This window comes from Papio anubis, chromosome 2 (genome assembly GCF_008728515.1).
Source record: "Papio anubis isolate 15944 chromosome 2, Panubis1.0, whole genome shotgun sequence".
In the NCBI taxonomy this organism is placed as follows: domain Eukaryota; kingdom Metazoa; phylum Chordata; class Mammalia; order Primates; family Cercopithecidae; genus Papio; species Papio anubis.
Window position 1 is genome coordinate 29,785,551 of NC_044977.1, and position 24,655 is coordinate 29,810,205.

At 35.2% G+C, this 24,655-nt stretch overlaps 1 long non-coding RNA gene across 1 annotated transcript in view; it reads right to left on the bottom strand.

Annotated features, from left to right (window-relative positions):
• Nucleotides 1-24,655, bottom strand: part of LOC116273718 — a 585,230-nt gene that overhangs the window by 6,217 nt on the left and 554,358 nt on the right. The window lies entirely within an intron of this gene.

Here is a 24,655-nt window from a genome sequence, read left to right on the forward strand (position 1 = left end):
AATCATAAAGAAATAGATTGCCTTAGAGATTGCTTTGGAGACTACAAAATATTTGTGAAAATTATATGTTTAGTTTAGTTGTAATTAATAATAATTGAGTGCATTCTATTTGCCAATCTCTATACATGAGCCGAGGTAATCCTTACACTGGCTCTAGGATATCACTCTCTTTACTTAAAACTGAGGCATTAGAAGTTAAGTAGTGTTGTCAAGGTCATGTAGAATGTGACAGTGCCAGAAATAACACTCGAATGCACAAAAGTCACTTCTTTCTTCTATTATGTAATAAAGCCTCAACTTTTTTTTTATCTATTAAAACTTTTATTTTTAATTAGTAGTCACAGTTACCTGAAGAGTTTGGAAGTAAAAGAAAGATAAAATTAAAAAATAATCATTTAAAAAAAAGATTATTTTTTAATTTTATCTTTCTTTTAAAAATAATCATTTTTTAATCATTATGCTGTTAACTAATGTTAATATTCTAAAATATTCTTATATCCCTATGTGTATTTTTACTTGATATGTATAGCTTTTATTTGTGATATAATGTATACATCTAGAAATATGATGTTCAGCTTAAAAATATTTACCATACGAATTTTCTATTTCACTATGAAATCTATAAAAATTTCACTCTCAATGGTTGCCTAATGTTCTATTAGTGCAATGTAATTATTCTTCTGTTTTTGGACTGTTTGTTTTCAGTTTTTAGCTGTTATAAAAAACACTGGATACTTCAATTAAATTCATAAAAAATAACATTTAATAAACATATGTATACACATATGCACACATATCAATATTTGTGCAAATATCTATTACTTTAGGATATATTCCTAAAAGACTTGTTAAAAAGAGAAAATAATATAACAATTCTAAATACATTGTGTAAAATTCCTTTCTAGAAAGCCATATGTCTTAGCTTGAGCTTCTATAACAAAATACTATTCACTAGGTGGCTTAAACATAGAAATTTATTTCTCACACTTCTGGAGGCTAGGAAGTCTGAGATTAAGATGTTGGCCAATTTGGTTTTTGGTGAATGCCTTCTTCTTAGCTTGCGAACAGCTGCTTTCTTGTAATATTCTCACATGGCAGAAAGAAAGAGAGCTCTGGTCTCTTCCTCTCCTTTTAGTAACACTAATCCCATCACGGGGCTCTACCATCATGACCTCATCTACTAACCCTACCTAGCTCCCAGAGGCCTGACCTCCTAATACCAATACATTAGGGGTTAGGGTCTCAACACTTGAACCTTGGAGGGACACAGGAACTCACTTCATAACAACCTGTAAACTTACAATAGCAATGTATGAAGTGATTTTTATTATATTCATTCCTTCATTGAATAGTATCATTTTTCATCTTTGCTAAAATGATAAAGAAAGTGATATCTTAATATAGTTTTCATGCTTCTGTTAAAGATTTCTTTTTGTTTGTTTGTTTTGAGAAAGAGTCTTGCTCTGTCGCCCAGGCTGGAGTGCAGTGGCACAATCTCAGCTCACTGCAATCTCTGCCTCCCGGGTTCAAGTAAATCTCCTACCTCAGCCTCCTGAGTAGCTGGGATCACAGGTGTGCACCCCCATGCCCAGCTAATTTTTGTATTTTCAGTAGAGATGGGGTTTCACCATGTTGGCCAGGCTGTTCTCGAACTCCTGACCTCAAATGATCCGCCTGCCTCAGCCTCCCAAAGTGCTGGGGTTATAGGCCTGAGCCACCTCGCCTGGCCTGTTAAACATTTTTTATACTTTTTTTTTTTTTTTTTTTTAAATAAACAGTATGTCTGTATCGTGGGTTTTTCCTTAGAATTTTCATCTGACAACAATGACAACAGCAGAAGCTTACATTCTATGGAACATTACTCTTTGCCATCACTATCTGAATGCTTTACAGGAGTTATCTGATGTGCTCCTAATAAACACTCTTGCTGTCTTCATTTTATTTATTAGGAAACTGAGGCCCAGAGAGGTGAAGAAAATTACCCAAGGCTGCACAACTAGCATGTTCTCTCTTTATATCAATGCTGAACAATATTTTTTCTATAATAATATGTGTTTGTTTTTGTAGATAACTTCTCAAGTTTATTTATCTTTCAATTTTATTCATTTTTGTGTAGAAATTAAATGTTTCTATGTGATCAAATTATCAACTTGTTGAATGAGTTCTTTCTTTGTTTCAAAGATTAAATAGTATCTGCTCTATTTTGGAAAATAATATTCTACCATAATTCTAGTTTTTAAGATACTTGGAATATATTATATAAATGACATAAGATGTGAACCTGAACTTAGACTATTTTCCATGATAACCCATACTTTAAAATTGATTTATTGACTAACACTTTATTTTCCTGTTGCCTTGTGATTTTTCTTTATTATATGCCATATCACATATGTACACTCTATTATATTATTTTATATTCTCTTGAAGACATATCACTCTGTTTCAATTATTATAGTAGTATAAACCTTTTAAATACTGGTTAAAATGATGTCTAGAATTCTGATCAGTGTTCTATCCGGGAGAATATTTTCTCAAAAAAGGAAGGAAGAAGAAAATGAAATTATAAGACACACACAAAAAATCAGAGGCCAGTAAAATGAAATCTATGAGGTTGTGATGCCGTATTAGGTAATGATATTGGAGTGAAACACAGTATAAATCTACAGATAATATTACTGTGTAGGCCGGGCACAGTGGCTCACGCCTGTAATCCCAGCACGTTGGGAGGCTGAGGAGGACAGATCACGAGGTTAGGAGATTGAGACCATATTGGCTAACATGGTGAAACCCCATCTCTACTAAAAATACAAAATATTAGTCGGGCATTGTGGTGGTTGCCTGTAGTCCCAGCTACTCAGGAGGCTGAGGCAGGAGGATGGAGTGAACCCAGGAGGCGGAGGTTGCAGTGATTCGAGATCATGCCAATGCACTCCAGCCTGGGTGACAGAGCGAGACTCTGTCTAAAAAAAAAAAAAATTACTGTGTACTGTACTATGTTATGCACCTGAATGTAACTTTCAATGCTCTAATATCTTTTCTGGTCTGAATATTATAGTTTTAGGGTTTCATTGGCCAATAAAACATGGCTTTGGACAAAATGCATATCAGAACTCATTAGAATTGTGTTTCCGATTTTTGGTGAGTACAGGCTTCCTTACTCAGATTTTTCTAGCATTTGAAATTTTCATCATTTTGCAATACCTTAGTCTTGGACATTGATACATTCCCTCCACAAAAATGATATACTACCTCTTTGCACTCCATCTGTTATAAAAGAGTCACACACCGGAAATTTAGTCAAATCTTGGAATATTTTTATCCCCAGTCAATTTTTTATCCATATTCAGTAAAACTGACACTGAAAAGGTGCATAGGTTGCATGTGTTTTATAACTAAACAATTCAATTAAAATTCACAAAGATGTATTAAGCTTCTACTGTATGTCTAACATTGTGCTTTAGGCTAAAGATAGAAAAATCCACAAACATAGGCCTGAACAAGAAGAGTTTCTTTCTCTGCTGAATGCTTAAATAGGCCACATAACAATGGTTGTGAAATAATTAAACACAAATGTTCCCCTGTGCTGCCACAGGAAAAGCAGACCTTGCTTAAGGAAACATCTCTACCCAATGGGGAAATTTATATGCAACTGAGACACTAATCAGAAAATAAAAATATGCTTTCTTGCCAAAAACCAATTTTAACTCCAGCATTGATACCCACTCATTATCACAATACACATAATCCAAACATAGAACAGAGCATAAAGATGTTGACAACAGGCCATCCAAATACACTAAGTGAATAATAGCGGCGATTTTACAGCTCTGTTGCGTTAAACAAACCTCTGAATAAATCAATGGATAAAGTCAGCACTGAAAGTGAACTTGTGGCTTAGTAGAAAAATTGAACAAGAACCCTGAAACAATCTCTCATCCTAAGGCACAGAGCCTGGGATAGGACGTATGGGACATAGGAAAAAACGATGGTAAAAGAAACCTTTAGAACTAAGGCAAATCTTTGATGAGTAAGAGCTGGAAACTCATGGCAGAACCGCTTCACTTTAGAGACTTCAGCATTTGCTACATATTTTCGGTAGCAATAAACAGGGTGTGAGTTATCATGAAGGCAATAAAATGATCTGGTCAAAAGAACTAAGGTAATGAATTGCAAGTAAACCAGATAAAATGGACCTACTTTTTAAAGTATACCAAAGTCCAGCAACATGCAATTTACCCATATAACAAACTGGCACATGTACTCCCTAAACCTAAAAAAAGAAGTTGAAAAAGAAAAAAAAAATAGCCAAAAGTTTAATACTCTACCTTAGGGAAATCAGATAAGCAGTTCCCCTATTCTCCAGGTGCCATCCCTAATAAGACTTCTGCTGTAATAGGCCACATATTACATTCCCATGTAAGAAAATCACTGTTTCTCTTAGGATTTTACTTAAACTTTCTTGACCTGATGTATTGGTAGTGTCGAGTCAAAACACCTAAAATATCTTCAAAGAAGACACATTCCACCCTATTTAATATATCCCTCTTCTATTTCAGCTGACACTATTGCCAAAGTACTCCTGGAAATTACAGCAATAATAATTTTGTCCTCAAGAGGAACCATAACCGTAATGTTAAGCCCTCAATCAGTGGGACGTGTCCTTTAGCATCCCACTTCCTTGGAATAAAAGAAGATTGGGGAAGGTGTTTTGGATGAGCCATGTCCAGCCTCATGTTATTCTTCATTGCTCTTAACATCCTCAAAGTACCCTATGAGACTATCTATGTCTTAGAACCTGGAGCAAGAAATACAGAAGAGCCTCGTGAGGACTGGAACTGGGGCCTGAAGAGTCAGAAATCCACCCAGTTTCTTCCTCTAATCTACATAGTATTTCTCTCTCTCTTTCCTTCTCTCATTTCTATCTCTTTCTCCACTTCCCTCTTTCTTTCTCTATCTCTATCTCTGTCTTCCTCCCCTTCCATCTGTGTCCATCTCATTTTCCATATTAGTCCTTTCTGCTTTATTATGTCTATAACACCTCATACCCATCTCTACAGGGCTTCTCAAGGAAAGCAATCAACTGGGTCTTGTCTAGTTACTTAAAGTCGTATATATTTCCAATACTAGATGGAGAATATGATTGGCCCAGCTTAGGTAAATTCTCTCTTGCTGATTCAATTAGGGGCACTAAAAATGATACTAGAGGTCTGGAAGACAAATATTTTTGTGATAAAGCAGAAACAAAAAGATGAGAAAATGAAATAATCAACCTCTTTATATACTGCTGCTATTGACAGTGTCCGAGTAAAACCTCTTGAGCAGTCAGGCTATGCAGCCAGGAGGTTGGAATAAGAATCTGTGCAGTTTTTAAATTGGAGATAAAGACATAAAATCCACAGTTATAAAATATTAATAGCGATAGTATTAAAGACTTGATGCATCACATTAAAATTTTTAATGAAATGACTAATTGTGCAATGAACCATTGAGCACTTTTCATATAAAAGGCACTTTATTATCTATGATATGTTGCATGTTATATATCACATTATGCTTACTATATATTACATATTCTATAGAATATATATTACATCACATGTAATAGAGGCTACATTACATAATACCATATATATGTGTATGTACACACACATATATAAAATATCATATAACATTTAAACTGAGGTAGGTTCTAATTTATCACCAATAAACAAGAAAACTAAAATCTATTTAATTCATTTATTTGTATTGTATATATTTAATGTGTATAGCATAATGTTTTGATACACATATATGCAATAAAATGATTACCACAGTCAAGCAATTAACATATCCATCACCGCACATAGTTACCTTTTTTTGTAGTAAAATCACCTAAAATCTACTCCATTAGCTACTTTTTAGTATATAATACAATATTATAACTATATTCCTCATGCTGTGCATTCAGTCTCTAGACTTTTTTTTATCCTACATAACTACAAGTTTGTACCCTTTGACATTCATCTCTCCATTTTTCCCTTTCTAAACCCCTGGTAAGCACTGTTATACTGTTTCTATATATTTGACATTTAAAAAACATTCCATCTGTATGTGAGATCATGCCGTATTTTTCTTTCTGTTTCTAGCTTATTTCACTCTTAATTTCACTTCAGGTTCATCCATGTTGTTGCAAATGGCAATGCAAATTATTTGTGAATGCTTCAATTTGAAGATTATAAAGTATCAGCAAATGGAAAAATCAGTGGAATACCAAATATTGGATTCTAAGTTTCCATTTCTCTATACTTAATACTAATTTGAGGGATAGAAAATATTCATTTAAATCTGAAATTTTATGGGACATCTTAACAGAAATCCTACATTATAAAATTTTAATATTGGAGGAGTCTTTTAATGCCCTTGAGTTCAGATTCTTGGCATTTCCAAGTGTGATACATTTTGTAGGTGTGACATAATTACAAAGTGAAGTAATATATTTGGCTATAGGTCAAAATGGGCCCACAATATTTAAAAAACTGTCTATAAAATACTTAGATTGATGTTTTCTAAATGTGTTTTAGAATGAATCCTCATACTGCTGTCCTAAAAACACACACACACACACACACACACACACACACACACACACACACAGAAAATATGTAATCTATTCCCTGGATAATGCTTATTAAAAGAAATCATTATTTCCTAAACATTTTTCTTAACCAACCTACTGACTTAAAGGAAGTTTTCTGACAAAAGAATAGCAATAGAGATTCCAAGTAACTTTGTACTTAAAAAGGATATGAAAATTATGCTTGAATCATTCAATTCAATTTATCCTAATTAGTGTAGTTTTGTTTTTTAGATATATAACAGTTTATTGATAAATTTTACTCTCTCTCTTTCTCCCTTTTTCTCCCTTAAGGACCAAGTTTGTGAGACAAGAGTCCAAAGAGTAGTTGGAAAAGCGGGCTCTTTTCTTAGGAATTATTAACATTCTGTGCTTTCACTAGTATATTAATTATTATAGCTGTTCTCTTGTCTATGTAACCAGGCATTCATTACTGGACTAAAAATGGCTGTGGAATTTGCTTCATGAAGGACCAGCTGAAGCAGCTGTCCGTTAACATCACTATCCAACAAATGATACACTTGGGACATCTGATGGTGAAGGAAAAGGGTATTTAAAAAGTCCGACTTTCTTAATACTATAGGTAGTAAGTAACAGAGGCAAAACTCCAAAGTAAGTTTGAAAGTAAAGCATACCTCACTGTTTTACATTAGGAAAACTGTAAAAATGTATTCTAAGATTTTTTTTTAAATTAATTAAGCTTTTCAAGATTTAAAATCTTCAATCAAATACATTTCTTAAATATGAACCCAATTTTATTTTATTTATACCGCTTTCTGTTTAAACTTTACATGTATAAATATATACATATATACACATACAGTTGACTCTTATGTAACACAAGTTTGAACAGGATGGGCTCACTTTTTCAACACAAGTTCCCATGAGTATGCCTGCTTCTCCTGCCTCTCCTTTTGCTTCCTCTACCTCCTACATCTCTCCCACCCCTAAGACACCAAGATCGACACTCTTTCTCCTGCTCCTTAAATCACTCAATGTGAAGAGAAGAGAGATGAAAAACTTTATGAAAATTCACTTCCCCTTAATGAACAGTAAATACGTTTTCTCTTCCTTATGATTCTCTTAATAACATTTTCTTTTCTGTAGCTTACTTTATTGTAAGAATGTAGTATATAACATATGAAATACATGTAAATTGACTATGTTATCAGTAAGGTTTCTTGTCAATAGCAGGCTATTAGTACTTAAGTTCTGGAAGGAGTTAAAACTTATACATGGATTTTCAACTGCATGGGATGTTGGTACCTCTAACCCCCATGATGTTCAAGTGTCAACTGGACATTTATGATATATACATGCCTATATAGAATGTACAGAGAAACACCGAACACACCCACAGACATGGAAAGGTTTTTGAATTCACTTTCTATCATTTAAAGAATTTTACCCTAGGCACTACTGTGATTTGTAGGTATATAAATTAATTTTTTATTTGCATGAGGATGTTTGTCTTGAGACAACATTCAAAGCTTTCAAAATAAAGGGTCCGTTTGTCTTTTTTTTCTAAATAAAAATGTGATTCTATTTTTCAGGTACTGATTTTGAATGATGATAACATATTACCAGCTATCAACCAATAGCTTCTGGAGTGACTATTGTCTCTTAAAATCCCTTTAGTATTCTCTGAAATAAATGGCATATTGTTATTTATTTTTTTTTTTTTTGAGACGGAGTCTCGGTCTGTCGCCCGGGCTGGAGTGCAGTGGCCGGATCTCAGCTCACTGCAAGCTCCGCCTCCCGGGTTCACGCCATTCTCCGGCCTCAGCCTCCCGAGTAGCTGGGACTACAGACGCCCGCCACCTCGCCCGGCTAGTTTTTTGTATTTCTTAATAGAGACGGGGTTTCACCATGTTAGCCAGGATGGTCTCGATCTCCTGACCTCGTGATCCGCCCGTCTCGGCCTCCCAAAGTGCTGGGATTACAGGCTTGAGCCACCGCGCCCGGCCATATTGTTATTTTTGTGTCTGTAAGATCGTCTTTCGAGTAGATTCTTAAGTCCCTTTTCTCATTGCTCTCTAGAAATTTTAATGGGAACTCATCTGTTGTCTCGGTTTGTTAATGTCTGGGCATAAGGACAGAAACTAGAAAAGTAAGTAGTTGGTTTACTTTAATAATAGATGTCACAGAAACCAAGGACAGGAAATACAGCCAGGTCTCATGAAAAAGGAAGCTTAAACTGTAGTCAGTGTAAATGATGCTGAATGGAGCTTTTTCTGATATTTGGGAATCACAGTTAAGGCTAATTGTAAGCTAATAAGCAATGCACAATGGATGCCAGATCTCTCTCTCTGCAGAGCTTACCAAATGTCACTGCACCACTTTCTTTTTGGTGAATGAAAAATAGTCTTGTGGGCAGATAGAAAAGCCAGAGGATTTTGGAAGTACACTTGGGAAGAATGTACCAAAAATGGTAACAGGCTCTATATTCGTTCCAGACCACTTGCCCCTTCTCAACAATGGGAATAGAAAAAGTGAGGTCTTCTTACCACTATGAAAGTCAAGTTTAAGGAACAGCCAAAGATAATCACAAGGAGAGATTGGGCATACTTCTAAGAAATAGAATTGGACATCTCTTTCCCTGGCTGGATGTTTGTCAAGCTGCAGAAATTAAAAGTTCACTATCGTGTAATAATTAAAGCAGTAAATAACAAGGAAGTTTTTAGGAGACCTTGACTTCTATCTTCTGAGTTTGGAGTGTTGTCCATTTATTGTCTACAAATTTCAAACGGTCAAGGATCATGTGGAATATCTCATAATATTAGGGCTAAAAGGAAACATGATGAAGCATATTTAGAAAGATGATGGAGCCTACCTCTGTCCATCTTTGCTCTCTTTTACCGACAGTTGAAGAGAGAGTATCTCAGCAGTTACTGAATAATTGATTGAAAGAGAAAGGGGATTAATATAATGGCAGAAGACATGGGCAGCTACCAGGCAAAGCAATGGGATACCAAATATGAAAAAAAGGGACAGAAACTGGACTTCTTTTTTTCAGGATCACAGAGGAAAAGAGCTACCTCTGTCTGAGGGAATGAACAACAGTGGTGGGATCTAGGATCAAGGTGAAGCCCATTCTAAGAAAATCACAACTATCATTTTCTCAGGTATATCCAGCATCAGATGGAATCAGACTGAACTAAATATCCAGAGATACTTACCCCCAGAGATAATCTTGCTAAGTTAAGTAGGGACAGATACCTTCATTTTTATGTCTTTCCTCTTGATCTCATAGCCACTAGAGGAGTAAGAGACTAGAAAGGGCAAATATGAGAGAGGCAAGGTGGGGAGCAAATACTGTGAATCAGGTATGAGATTTGAGTATTACACTAGGTTGAAGTAAACTTTAACAACCAATAGTAACCAAAAAGTTATAGAACCTTTCTAAAGCAAAGGAAAGAAGGAACTAATAGAGCACATTTGAAAGGAGTAATTGAAAAGTAGAACTAATTAATGTTAATAAAATCTAGTCTAATTAAAGTCAATTTCTACTTCTCTCAAGGGTTACTTATCCTTTGCTTCTTCCAGTCTCAGATGTGGCACAATCTCTATCATTTTCTTATTTTCTTTACATCTATCTCTTTATCTACTTGAGTTTGTCTTGCCTGCACATGACTTAACATGGCCCTAAGGTTATATGGCCCCAGTGCAAGCTGTGATCTCACTATGTGTCCCCTAAGGCATATTTTCAAGAGAAGACATTTAATTTTCTTAACTCATGTAGTAGATGGTTTCTCCTTAGGTCAATCACTGGCCCCATTAGGTATGGGCACTTGGTATAGACAGGGTAGCAACAGCAGTGAAAATTTTCTGAGAAGGGAACACCAGAAATAGGTAATTTTGGTGCTTACTCAAGTCAGTTTTCATTTAATATTTTGTGGATTTTGGTGCCTTTTGGATGAGTCAGTTTCCTCTATACGTATCTGCAACTTTCTCAAATCACAAAGAGACTCTGGTATTACATCAAGGTGAATCATAATAGATCTCTTTACCTACCTATTACTTGTGAAGAGAGAGGAAGTTTGTTAAGCAAGTCAGATGTGACATCTGTTCTTGGTCAGTAAGAAGAAATGAAACAAGCAAGATAATCTTCCTTCAAATTACTTGCTCACGATTAAGCAAAGAGCTTCAGGTAAATGAAAAGTGCAATTGCATTAGTAATGTACTTGTTTTTCAAGGTGGAATATGAAAAATTATATATAAAGCTGAACATCAGTGTTACAGAAACACTGAACACTGAGGTCAGACAGGCCTGAAACTCCTGTATTTCAAAGTTCTGGATGATGTCTTACTCACACCATGTCCTTGAGAACAGTTGAGGGTTTGCATTTGATATGCAGCTGAGGAAGAACAGATAAGTGCTGGACACTGTATTTTCCTGTTACTTGGCAACAGTTTCTTTTCCCTCTTAGCAACAGTAGAGAGAAAAGCTTTTTGAAAATTGAAAAGACTACAGAACAGAAAAAGTCAAAGTCTTTCATATATCCTCCAGCTGGAGGGCATATTAAAAAGAGCTGAATTTAGGAAAAAATGAGGTATACTTGTTACCCAGTTGCAATCTGTTCCTATTGAAATTTAACCCCAAATTTCAATGTCCTAACCATCTAACTATTTCACCTCTGTATCACAGTTAAGTATTTAAAAATACAGTCCTCATGGTCAATTTATATTCATGTCAGTTTTCCCAGCACATGTGACTCAGACCAAAAAGAAACATATAGAAAAGGCAATAATATCCAGATAACCTTTTATTATTTGGTTAACCAACCACAGCCTGGATTTCTCATTTACTTAACGTTTAAGAAAGACTGCAGTTGGGTGGGGAAGCGAAAAAGAGAAAAAGTAAGTGATTGATTTTGGCAGGATTTTCTTTTTTTTTTTTTTTTTTTTTTTTTTTAGCCAGTTATATGTTTTATTTGTTTATTACGTTTATTCTCTATTTCTTTTTTTTAAAAATTTATTTATTATTATTATGCTGTAAGTTGTAGGGTACATGTGCATACTGTGCAGGTTTGTTACATATGTATACTTGTGCCTTGTTGGTGTGCTGCACCCATCAACTCATCATTTACATCAGGTATAACTCCCAATGCAATCCCTCCCCCCTCCCAGGATTTTTAACTTATAAAGAGATCTCTAGTCTTCCTCTCTGTGTTTTGGGGAAGGTAAATTTTTTAAAGCAAAAAATAGAATTTTATTGTCACTGAGAATTCAGAGTGTGTTATAGCAGCTTGTGTCCTTTAACTAATACATTACTCTACAATAGAAACAAAACTTTTTACAAGTAATTTCAAGTCTCAAATGGTCTTGATTGAGAGAAAGCAATTGATATTGTGTGAAGATATGTCTCCACCCAAATCTCATGTTGAATTGTAATCCCCAGTGTTGGAGGTTGGGGTTGGTAGGGGAGGTGTTTGGATCATCAGGGTGTATCCCTGATGAAAGGCTTAGCCCGTCCCCTTTGGGATAAGTGAGCTCTTACTCTGTGTTCTAGCAAGATCTAGTAATTTAAAAGTGTGTGACAACTCCCCCCGCCACCCCCTCTCTCTCTTGCTCTGTTCTCACCATGTGATATGCTTCTCCCTCTTTGCCTTCTGTCATGACTGGAAGGTTCCTGAGGCTTCCCCAGAAGCAGATGCCACCCACCCTGCTTCTTGTACAGCCTGCAGAACCAGAAGCCAATTAAATTTATTTTCTTATGAATTACCTTGTCTCAGGTATTTCTTTATGTCAATGCAAGACTGGCCTAATACAGAAAATTGGTAATGAGACATTGGGACATTGTTATAAAGATAACTGAAAATGTGGAAGCAACTTTGAAACTGGGTAATGATCAGAGGTTGGAAGAGTTTAGGGGACTCAGAAGAAGATAGAGAGATGAAGAGGAGTTTGAGACTTCTTAGATACTGGTTAAATGATTGTGACCAAAATGCTGGTAGTGATCTGAACAAGGAAGTCCAGGCTCAGGAGGTCTCAAGTGGAAATGAGGAAGTTATTGGGAACTGGAGCAAATATCATGTGTGTTGTGCCTTTGCAAAGAACTTGGCTGCATTGTGTCCATGCTGTACAGATTTGTGGAAGTTTGAACTTGAGAGTGATGGCCTAGAGCTTCTGCAGGAAGAAATTTCTAAGCAGTAAAGTGTTCAAGATGTGGCTTGGTTGTTTCTAACAACCTAAGCTTCTATGCAGGAGCAAAGAAATGACTTAACTTGGAATTTATGTTTAAACAGGAAGCAGAGCAATACCATTTAGAATATTTGCAGCCTGGTCATGTAGCAGAAAAAAAAAAAAACAAGTTTTTTGGGGAGATGAAAAGCAGGCCGTAGAGCAACCTGAGAAATTTGCATAACTAAAAAGGAGCCAAGTACTAATAGCCAAGACAATGGGGAAAGGCCTCAAAGGCATTTCAGAGACCTATGAAGTAGCCCTCCTATCACAGGCCCAGAGGCCTAGGAGGGAAGAATGGTTTCATGGGCAAGGCCTTGCTGCCCTGCATAGCCTTGTGACACTGCTTTTCACATGCTGGCTGTTTCAGTTCCAGCCACGACTCAAAGAGGGCCAGGTACATCTTGGGCTGTCACTTTGGAGAATGCAAGCTGTACGCCTTGGCAGCTTCCATGTGGTATTAAGCCTGTGGGCACAGAATACAAGACTGAAAAACACTTGGAAGCCTCTGTCTAGATTTCAGAGGATGTATGAGTGAAAGCCTGGGTGACCAAGTAGAAGCCTGCTGCAGGGGTGAAGCCCTCACAAATGGCAGTGACAACAGGAAATGTGGGGTTGGAGTATCCACACAGGGTTCCTGATGGGGCACTGCCTAGTGGAGCTGTGAAAAAGGGGCCACCATCCTCCAGACCTGAGAATGTTAGCTCCACCAGCAGCTTGCACCCTGCACCTGGAAAAGCTACAGGAACTCAAATTCAGCCTGTAAGAGTATCCTCAGGGACTAAACCCTGCAAAGCCACAGGGATGGAGCTGCCTAGCTTGTTGGGAGCCCACCCCTTGCAGCAGTGTGCCCTCTATGTGAGATATGGGGTATAAGATTATTTTGGAGCTTTAAGATTCAGTGACTGCTCTGCTGGATTTTGAACTTGCATGGGGTCTGTAGCCCCTTTCTTTTGGCCAATTTTTCCTCTTTGGAATGGGAATGTTTACCCAAAGACTATACCCCCATTGTATCTTGAAAGTAACTAACTTGTTCTTTATTTTACAGGGTCGTAGGTAGAAAGAAATTTCCGTGCCTCAGTTGAGACTTTGAACTTTTGAGTTAATACTGGAATGAGTTAAGACTTTGCAGGGACTATTGAGAATGTATGATCATATTTTGCCATGTAAGAAGGACATGAGATTTGGGAGGGAACAGAGGCAGAACAATATGGTTTGAATATATGTCCCCACCCAAATCTGTTGTTGAATTATAATCTCCAATGTTGGAAGGGAGCCTGGTGGGGGTGTTTGGATCATGGGGATGTATCTCTCATGAATGGCTTAGCCCATCCCCTTTGAGATAAGTGAGCCCTCCTTCTGAGTTCTCATGAAATCTGATTATTTATAAGTGTGTGGCATCCTCCCTTCCAGTCTCTCTTTTGATCTGTTCTTGCCATGTGATGTACCTACTCCCTCTTTGCCTTCTGCCATGACTGGAAGATTCCTGAGGTCGCCCCAGAAGTAGATACCACTGTGTTTCCTGTAAAACCTGTAAAATAATGAGCCAACTAAATCTATTTTCTTATAAATCACCTAGTCACAGGTATTTCTTTATAGCAATGCCAAGAATGGCCTAATACAACAACCATTGCTGAGACTGTCACAATGTTCAGATAGTCCTACCAGATAGTGAGGCTCAGGCTATTAGAATGACAGCATCATTTTTGTTGTTTAGTTTCACTTTTTAAATTTTTTTTTAAAAAGAGACTAGGTCTCACTCTGTTGCCCAGACTGGTCTCAAACTCCTGACTTTAAGCAATCCTCTTGCCTCAGCCTCCAAAACTGCTAGGAATGCAAGCAAGAGCAACCATACCTAGCCTAGGTTCACTTTTTATAGGCGAGTACACAGATATAACAATACATTTTCATGAGAGCTTGTCATTGTGTTCTTCTGGGAAATCTTCATCCCTATAAAGATATTGAACATTTCTATCATGCCACAGAGTTCCCTCATTCCTCCTTCTAGTGAATCCACAATGCTACCTAGGCAATTATAATTATAATATTTGCAACCATAAATTAGTTTTCCCTTGTCTACAGTAAACAACTCTGTATGAATAAATACACATACATAGATACACATGGTACCTTGACAATGCCCATTTTTTTCAGCTCTATAAATGCTCCATTCTCTCTAGCCTTCTATGTCATTGCATAGTCATTTGCATTGACGTTTTCCCCATTTGTATGTAGAATTATTCCTTGTGTGTAGAATAACTGTCATAGTTAATTTATTGGGAAGGGTACCTTGTCAAGACAGAGTTAGAAGATTCCTGTCAATTTTTTTTTTTTTTTTGCATATTGGGATGAAACAATTATTATTACTGTTCTAGAATTTGCTCTATTAACAGCTGTTTTTTAAGTCAAATTTTATTTTTAATTCATTGTAACATGCAAATTTCTATTTTATAAAATAGAGGTAAATGCAATTAACAGTTATAATTCAAATTTGTAGAATTATGTACAGCTCTGAGTTAGAGACCTGGGTTCTAAATCCAACTCTATGAGTAACAATGTAATACAAGTTTATGTCATATATGACAAGCCACTTAAAATGTGACATATCTTCTTCAAAGAACAAAATAAAAAGTACATTCTATGCATTTTAAGTGTATTTCAATGGTTTTTGAAATCAATATTTTAATTTTAAATGATGAGAATTTTTTAGGTGAAGAATCTGAAAAGTTAAATTGTTCAAAGACGCAGTTTTCCTTTAGAAGAACGTGCATTGCAAGCCAGTACTCTTTGACCCCGTTTCCTTATCCTTCTTCAAAATAAAGAAAATTCTATAATGTGAAGGAATGCAGGGCAGCAGGCAATGCTGTTTTATAATTCTCCAGCATCTAGTTAAGTGCTGGAACTTTAGCATGCAAAAGTTTATTTTGATTGAATATTTTCACTTCCAAAATTAAATAACTTAAGCAAAACTGCTAATAAGTATGAGTCTTGGCTATATTATCTTGTGACCTATATAGAAATTCATCTTGTGAAATGTTGTGGGATGTCTTAATCTCTTAATTTTATGTCCTCGTTGTCATGGTCTTCCCCAGGACCATTGCCTCCTCTGTGCCTGTACCAGTACTCTTTGGCTAGACTCTGGGCCTTGAAGTCTGTTAGTTCTGAGGTGGAGCAGCTTCTCAGTAATGAACACGGTTTCCAAAATCAGAGTCCTTTGCCTCTTAGCTCGATGTACACAAATCAGGTCTCTCAACACTACCTCAGAACCTGTGAATGAACAGCTTCAAAGTTAGAGCCACATAGTCAATTTAGACAGAAATGAGTTTCTTCCAGAAAAGGAAGTGGCTCTCCATCTGCCAGAGCTCTCAGAACTGAAATCCACCCAGCTGTAGTCAATTGTTAATACTCTCTTTCCATCAAACAAGAAATAGCCCTGAACATCCGGGTCACAATCCTGGTCAATCCAGTAATGTTTAGCTTTGTTTCATTTATGTCTTCATGTGACACTTCTTACAAAACTTTTTAAAACCTCTGTACCTCAGGTTCCATATCCCATATTTTATAATCTCTTACTGTCCTGATTCATCACAGTGGCTGATGTTTTTTTAATTACCTGGTTCCATATTACAATTTTTGAAGACTTGGACATCTAGGTCATCTTCTTGTACTCATTATTAGCCAGTTTTGTTATCATTCTGGGTAATTTAATGTTTGCGTAAAATACCTATACATACTCCTAATCTCTCAATTTCTTTAACATCCTTTTTATTTTCTCCCCAGCATCATGACCTACACCACACTAGAACTAGTACCCCCACAGCAGCTCCCTTTATTTTTAAACAAATGTTGGAAAGATTAGCTTTTAGAACTCTGAGATGAAATAGTTCTAAGTGATGAAAGTTCCTATACTTTCAATTATCTACTCAGTTATGCTCATTACACATGTTTCAGGTAAATAAGAAAGTGAATGTGAGAAAAAGGTAAGGAAAGGGAGTAGAAGCCATCATGAAGTCAGCTTTCACAGTTCAGCATCACTTAGACTATGTTATAGACTAAGATAAATATTTCTTGCAAATATATTTTACTTCAGTTTCATCTTGCTATCAGAGAAATATTTTAAACAGTTATTCTCATTCTTTCTCCCTATATACGAACATTTATTTACAATTAAGTGATTAAATATGTTAATATTGTTAATATTAAATAGCAATTATTAAAATATTAAAAGGTTACTCCAATACAAAATAGAAATACAAATTTTGAAATGTTCTTGCAACACCACAATAAATCAACCCCGTGTCAGAGATTGCATTCTATTTTGTGCCCCATTTCTCTTACAGTCAACCCATCTGAAAAACCCTAATTCTGAATCAAGCAAACCACTTGTTCATCTTCTCTGTACCCATACCCAGGCTGTGGAGGACTGGTAGACTAAGAACCACAAATTTTGGTTTTTATTATAAATATGTGTTCTCCATTTGAACTGAGTGCTTAATGCCACCAATTAATGTTTCTTTCCATAGTTAGCTCTCCCTCATCTTCCACCGCCAGGAATTCAATGCTTTCCCACTCTCTAAGTGCTAATCTTCCTGTCTCCTCGCTTTTATTCTCACTAAATGACTTCATCTTAGTTTTCAGAGTATATAGAAATGATCAGATAAATTCCTTCAACTCTCTGCCACTTTATCTACATGTTTCTGAGCCCCCTTTTTTTCCTTCCCGTCATTAGAAAAGATTGCTCAAGACGGTCTCAGCTTATGTATATTGTTCCAGAGTAATTATTAACAGTACCTCCTTCCATTATTAAAATGTTACCCCTAATTATACCAGAAGCCCTGCTTGTCTAACTTCTGATCTCTAATATAATCAGAGTACTACCCTTTGTCTGTTTATTACATTTTACTATATTTTTCTTATATCTTCAAACTTCTATTCTCTTCTGATCTGCTCGTCTAACTTCTGATCTCTAATATCATCAGGGTACTGCCCCTTAACTGCTTATTATATTTTACTATATTTTTCTTACATCTTCAAACTTCTATTCTCTTCTGATTTTCTTCCATCAGTATTTATGTTTATCTCATAGTAAAAAATAAAGCACGTTATGCCACAGTTTTCTTCACTACATCTCTTACTCAGCCTGCACTTAAAAGAGTTAATGACATTTGCTTTTATCACTTTCCCGCCACTCGTTATTACTTATTAACCCATTACAACTGAGATTTTGCACCACAGCACTCCACTGAAACTATTTTTGTCAAGTATGAATGACTTACTGAATCTACTGACATTTGTCCCTTTTGCTCTGTGACCTCTATCCCCCATGCCTTCTTTCTTGAAAATAAGACACTACACCCTTCTGGTTTTGCTCTACTTCAATAATGATTGCTTATTTTTTTCATGAGTTCTTTTTCTGCTCATCCCTTAAATGTTAATATTTCCTATGGTTTCTAGGTCCCCCTTTCTTCTTACCCTCTCTTATTTCTTGGGCTACTTAATCGATTCATATGGACACAGTTACCACATATATGCTGTTGATTTGAAAATGTACAACCTAGATATTCTGCTAGATCACTCTAGGATCTAGATCTAGATCTCTCTCCTCATCTCCAGGCTCTGACATCCAACTGCCCGTGAGACATATTCTCTTGGATGGTACTTATTCATCCAGAACTTGACACATACAATCTTGAGTGATCCCTTTCTCCTTTCCTTCCTTTATCCCTACAGTTCTCCAATCCATTCATCTTCCTATATTCCCAGATGTCCAATCCTGACACCTGAGAAATGTAACTGTTTCATCATGTTCTCTTACCCTATTGCACCCCATTGCCAATCACTCAGCAGTTTTAAAAATTCTGATTAACAGCTCTCAGATATTTTTGCTTATCTCCATCTTCACAACCCCTATGATAGACTAAGTGACCACCACGGTTCCTTGGATTATTCTAATAGTTTCTTAAATACCACCCCCCATCTGCAGCCAGAGAAATATTTATAAACACCAATCTTACCACCTTCCTGTAACACAACTGTTACAAATAATTTAGTAGTTTCTCACTCCAGTACCTAATAGGCTTAGAATGCCTGCAGGACTCTGCCCTTCTAGCCTCATATTTTACTACTTTTCCTGTTTATTTCAGATGAATGGAACAACTTTTACTTCCCACATGAATTGTGCTCTCTGTAAATTTCTGTCCTTTTTACATACTGTTTTTTCAATTGAAAAGCTCAAAATCTCAGATTACATATAAACTCTTTGAGAAAGCTTTTTCTGATTCTACATATAGCATTATTTCTATGTACTTTTCCTATAATTTGGAGAAATAGGACAAATAAGAGACTTTATATACACACACACTTTATATATATATAAATATACAACACTATATATAAATACATATATATAAGCACACACTTTATATACATAAAGTGTGTGTGTGTGTATATATATATATATATATAGCCACATTTATAACCACATGCATAGGATTTGTGTGGTATCCAGGAATGCAATGCAGGAGGGAAAAACAATATATACATATATTTGTGTTCCCCACCATATCTTTCTGATACGTCACTAATTCAAGATTGTGTGACTGAAAATGCAAAGAAACTAAGGGAATTTACATTATAACTAACATTAAACAGCAAAAATTACGAATTAATAATAGGCATTTCTGTATTTTAAAGTCCCTCACTGTGTACACTACTAGAGAAATTGCTCATCTCTTCAAAAGTTCTAATCCCCTCCAATATCCTCAAGTCCTCCTTCAACCCCAGTAGCTTTCTCTTCTTCTCTCAGTTATCTAATTATTCATTTTTTTAATAGAGATTACTATAATTGTCTCTGAATCTGAGCCAATTCTAGTCATGATTTGAAGGTTATCTCTCCATAAGACATTTTGCTAAGAAAAATAGTTTACTTTTTTAAAGTAAATTTTTTTAAAAATGAAAAAAGTGTCTTACTGATGTCAGTGTTAGATTAATATTTCTTTTCCTCTAAACTGCTCATCTGTATTTCCTACATAAAGATAAACTACTTCAGAGCAGAATCCACATCATGTTTTGCCATCGTCTCACTAGTAACTTGTCAAGAGTCTGGCCTATTTTAACATTAAATATATATTTGTGTAATAAACTTTAAAAACCTTAAAAATATTAATACGAAGGCAAAGTTACTATAGTACAATAAATGAATAAATAGTTTCTTAACTTTAAAAATTTTTTATTTGATGACACAACTTAGACAATCTAACATTTCCAAGCATTTGTCTCAGGGAGTCATCTTTAAGGTTCACTGAGAACCATAAAAGGGTAGGACGTTAGTCTCTGATAAGAGAGAAGAATGATACATGTCTATGTATTACTCTTGCTGTTTAGTCCTAGACTAAAATGGCATAAATGGAATAATTTTTTTTAAAAAAACTGCTCTATTAAGAATATTAATGCCCACAAAGACTGTGAGCATTCTGATGGTCAATGATGAGTTCTGCAGACCATTTTACCCAATTATTATTTATTCCTACCTCTATAATTATAGCACATCTACATGCCACAGTAGTTCCTTCTAACTGTGGAATAAATAGTTCATCAAAGGTATAAATGACTAATCATAATTTGTAACCACATTGACAGTGTTTGAGCTGGAAATATAGTTATTTTAATGTTTTATCCAGAAGGACCCTTGGAGTATAATTTAAATTTTGAATATCTTAAATGTTGCCTGTAGTACAACCTATTATAATGGCTTATTTTGTTATTATCTCAGAAAGATGCTAGAATTTTATAGTATTTAGAATTTTAGTTTTATAATTACCCACATTTTATATTACTTTTAATATTATGTGTATTTTTCCTAATATTATTTCATTTTTGTCTATGTTTTTATGAATTACTTTCATAGATTTTAAACAAAAACAGTATCTTATTGCTTTCTAATTTATCTTTTACTTTAGTTTTTAAGATTTAGTTCAATATTTATTAATGATAGTAACTTACAAATATTTCCTGGAAATTTGTTTGAAAGTTGCAGTATGGCATGGTGTATACAGTTAGACTTTGCATAATATAAACAATATTACAGTGATTCATATTCTATCAGTGGAATCTCTTATGTTTCAGGAGAACAATGACATTCACAATAATAAAATGTTCCCAGTGGTTTTCTGTCAAACAAACCAATAATGTCTAAGAAATTTGGTAATTTCATCAAAATGTACAATTTTTTTTTAGGGGTTGTGATATCTAATTTTAACCTCACTTGGGTAAGGGATGCCCAGATGGCTAGTAAAGCATTATTTTGAGGTGTGTTTCTGGAAGGTTTCCAGAAAACATTAGCAGTCAAATCTGTAGATTTAGTAAAGAAGATCTGCCCTCATCAATGTAGGTGGGTATTATCCAATCTGTTTAGGGCCCGAAGAGAACAAAAAGGCAGAGGAAGAGAAAATTCTCTTTTCTTCTTGAGCTGTGACATCCATCTTTTCCTACTTTTGGACATCAGACCTTCTGGTTCCTGGGGCTTTAGACTCTCCCCACTTCCTGTTCTCAGATCTTTGGCCTCAGGCTGAGGGTTTATGCTATCCTTCCCCTGGTCCTCAGGACTTCACACTCAGACTGAATTACACCACTGACTTTCCTGGTTCTACAGTTTGCAGGTGGCATATTGTGGGACTTGCTGGCCTCCATGGTTGTAGAAGCTAAATTATATAATAAATATTATCTTAGATAACTATTTATCCTATTGTTATTGCTCTGGAGAACCCTGGTTGAAACAGTGGTCAATTTACTTCTATCTGTATTTGGTAGTACACAACAGTATCTTGTTGCAGTGAAAAAGCATAAGGTCTTACACTGTCTTCAATAAATGGTTTTAGGACAACTGGATATCCACATGCAGAAAAATTAAATTAGATCTTCATCTTATGCCATCTACAAAAATCAACACAAAATGGATTAAAGACTTAAACATAAAACCTGGAACTGTAAAACTACTAGAAGAAAACATAGGGGAAAAGCTCTATAACATTTTCCTGGGCAATAATTATTTGAACAGGAACCAAAAAGCACAGGCAACATATCTGAATAGATGTTTCTCAAAGGAAGAGATACAAATGGGCAACAAGTATCTGAAAAAGCTGCTCAAAAATCACTAATCATCAGAAAAATGCAAATTAAAACCTCAATGAAATATCACCTCACACCTGTTAGGTACCACTTATTAGAATGACTATTATCAAAAAGATGAAAGATTATGTGTTAGAGAGGATACAGGAAAAATAATCCTTGTTAGAATTAGAATGACTTATTAGAATGACTATTATCAAAAAGATGAAAGATTATGTGTTAGAGAGGATGCAGGAAAAAAAAATCCTTGCACACTGTTGGTGAAAACATAAATGACTACGATGATTATGGAACGTTATATGTTTCGTCAAAAAATTAAATATAAAACTCCTATATGATCCAACAATCCCTCTATTGGGTATATTTCCAAAGGATATAGAATTATATACCAAAGAGATACTTGCACTCCCGTATTCATTGCAGCATTATTTATAATAGCCAAGATATGGAAACCACCTACGTGCCCATGAATGAATGAATGAAGAAAACGTGGTATATATATGTATAAAATGGAATTCTATTGCCCCTTAAAAAAGAAGGAGTCTTGTCATTTGCAACAACATGAATAAACCTGGAGGACATTTTATTAAGTGAAATAAGACAGGCACAGAAAGACAAATGTCATACAATCTTACTTATATATAGAATATTAAAAGGTTAAACTTGTAGAAATAGAGAGTAGAATGGTTGTTACCAAGGGCTAGGACAGAGGGGTTTGGGGAGACGTTGGCTACAAAATTTCAGTAAGATAAGAGGAATAAATTCAAGAAATCTGTTATACAACATGGTTACTACAGTTAATGATAATGTATTGTATTCTTAAAAATTGCTAAGAGTAGACTTTAAGTGTTTTCACCATACAAAAAAAGTGTTAAATATGTGAAATAATGCATATGTTAATTAGCTTAGTTTAGCCATTCTGCAATGTATACATATTTCATACAACATGTTTTACACACTAGATACAATCAAGTAAATAAATAAGTTAAATTTAAAAATAAGGTCTTAAAAATAAGTGAAACTTAATTATTTGAAACTCTAACTTTACACTTGCTGGCTATAAATATTTGTACAAGTTACTTAGCAACTTTACGCACAAACTATCTCATTTATAAAGTTTGAAATACTGTGCCTTCTTGAAGTCTTGAAAATCATATATGTAAAACATTTACCAAGTGCCTAGGACTGATTGTATTATTATTATTATTATTATTTTTGCCAAAACAGAATAACTTTAGTTATTTCTTTCTTTCTTTCTCTACATCATATTCTATTGTCTCAGGTGGCATCCAGTAACTGATTAAACCATAATTCCAAGATCCATAGCTCTCAGAGCTGCACATGGAGCCTGGGCTGTGTTGTAATCATAGCAACTATTTTCCAAAATTATAGCTAAGGAACTATCTTTAATACCAAGGGACCCTTTCATTTCAGTAACCACTCCACCTCCCTCTATCAACTAAAACAAATTCAAGTAGTAGTTCTTTTTTTTTTTTTTTTTTTTTTTTTGCATGTTTTTCTACTACCTATCAAGTAATACTGATCTTGGGAGATTCACTTTCAGTATCTTCAAGCTCAAATTTGATTTCTTACAGCTGACCTCCAATTTCAAAATGAAGTGGGTCACTAAGCATTTTAAATTCTGAATGATAATTCTTAATTTGGTATTCTTTCACCTGTCTTCAATATCTACAAAAGTAGATATTGAAAATAGTATGTTTAAGGAAACAGAATTTATTTGTTCAAGGTCATCATTGAGTTTTGGACACATGAAAACTCTTTGAGCAATCTGATATATATTAATCGGGATGAACACTTGAAAGAAACACTAATAATGATAACCAGTTAATATATTCAAGAATTTCCTATTATAAGCAAGGCTATAATAAAGAAATATAAATTAATAGCCATTTAAGCATAAGTAAACATTTAATTATATGATATATGGATTTTTTTTTGAAAATTAGATATTATTAAAGTGACTTAAACCTTAATTTCAAGGAATACTACCTATTTTTAAATATTTGCTGTTTCTTTTTTTTAAAATTTATTTATTATTATTATTATACTTTAAGTTCTAGGGTACATGTGCATAACGTGCAGGTTTCTTACATATGTATACTTGTGCCATGTTGCTGTGCTGCACCCATCAACTTGTCAGCACCCATCAACTCGTCATTTACATCAGGTATAACTCCCAATGCAATCCCTCCCCCTTCCCCCCTCCCCATGATAGGCCTCGGTGTGTGATGTTACCCTTCCCGAGTCCAAGTGATCTCATTGTTCAGTTCCCACCTATGAGTGAGAACATGCGGTGTTTGGTTTTCTGTTCTTGTGATAGTTTGCTAAGAATGATGGTTTCCAGCTGCATCCATGTCCCTACAAAGGACACAAACTCATCCTTTTTTATGGCTGCATAGTATTCCATGGTGTATATGTGCCACATTTTCTTAATCCAGTCTGTCACTGATAGACTGGATTGATTCCAAGTCTCTGCTTGGAATCAATTTTTGATTCCAAGTCTTTGCTATTGTGAATAGTGCCACAATAAACATAGGTGTGCATGTGTCTTTATAGCAGCATGATTTATAATCCTTTGGGTATATACCCAGTAATGGGATGGCTGGGTCATATGGTACATCTAGTTCTAGATCCTTGAGGAATCGCCATACTGTTTTCCATAATGGTTGAACTAGTTTACAATCCCACCAACAGTGTAAAAGTGTTCCT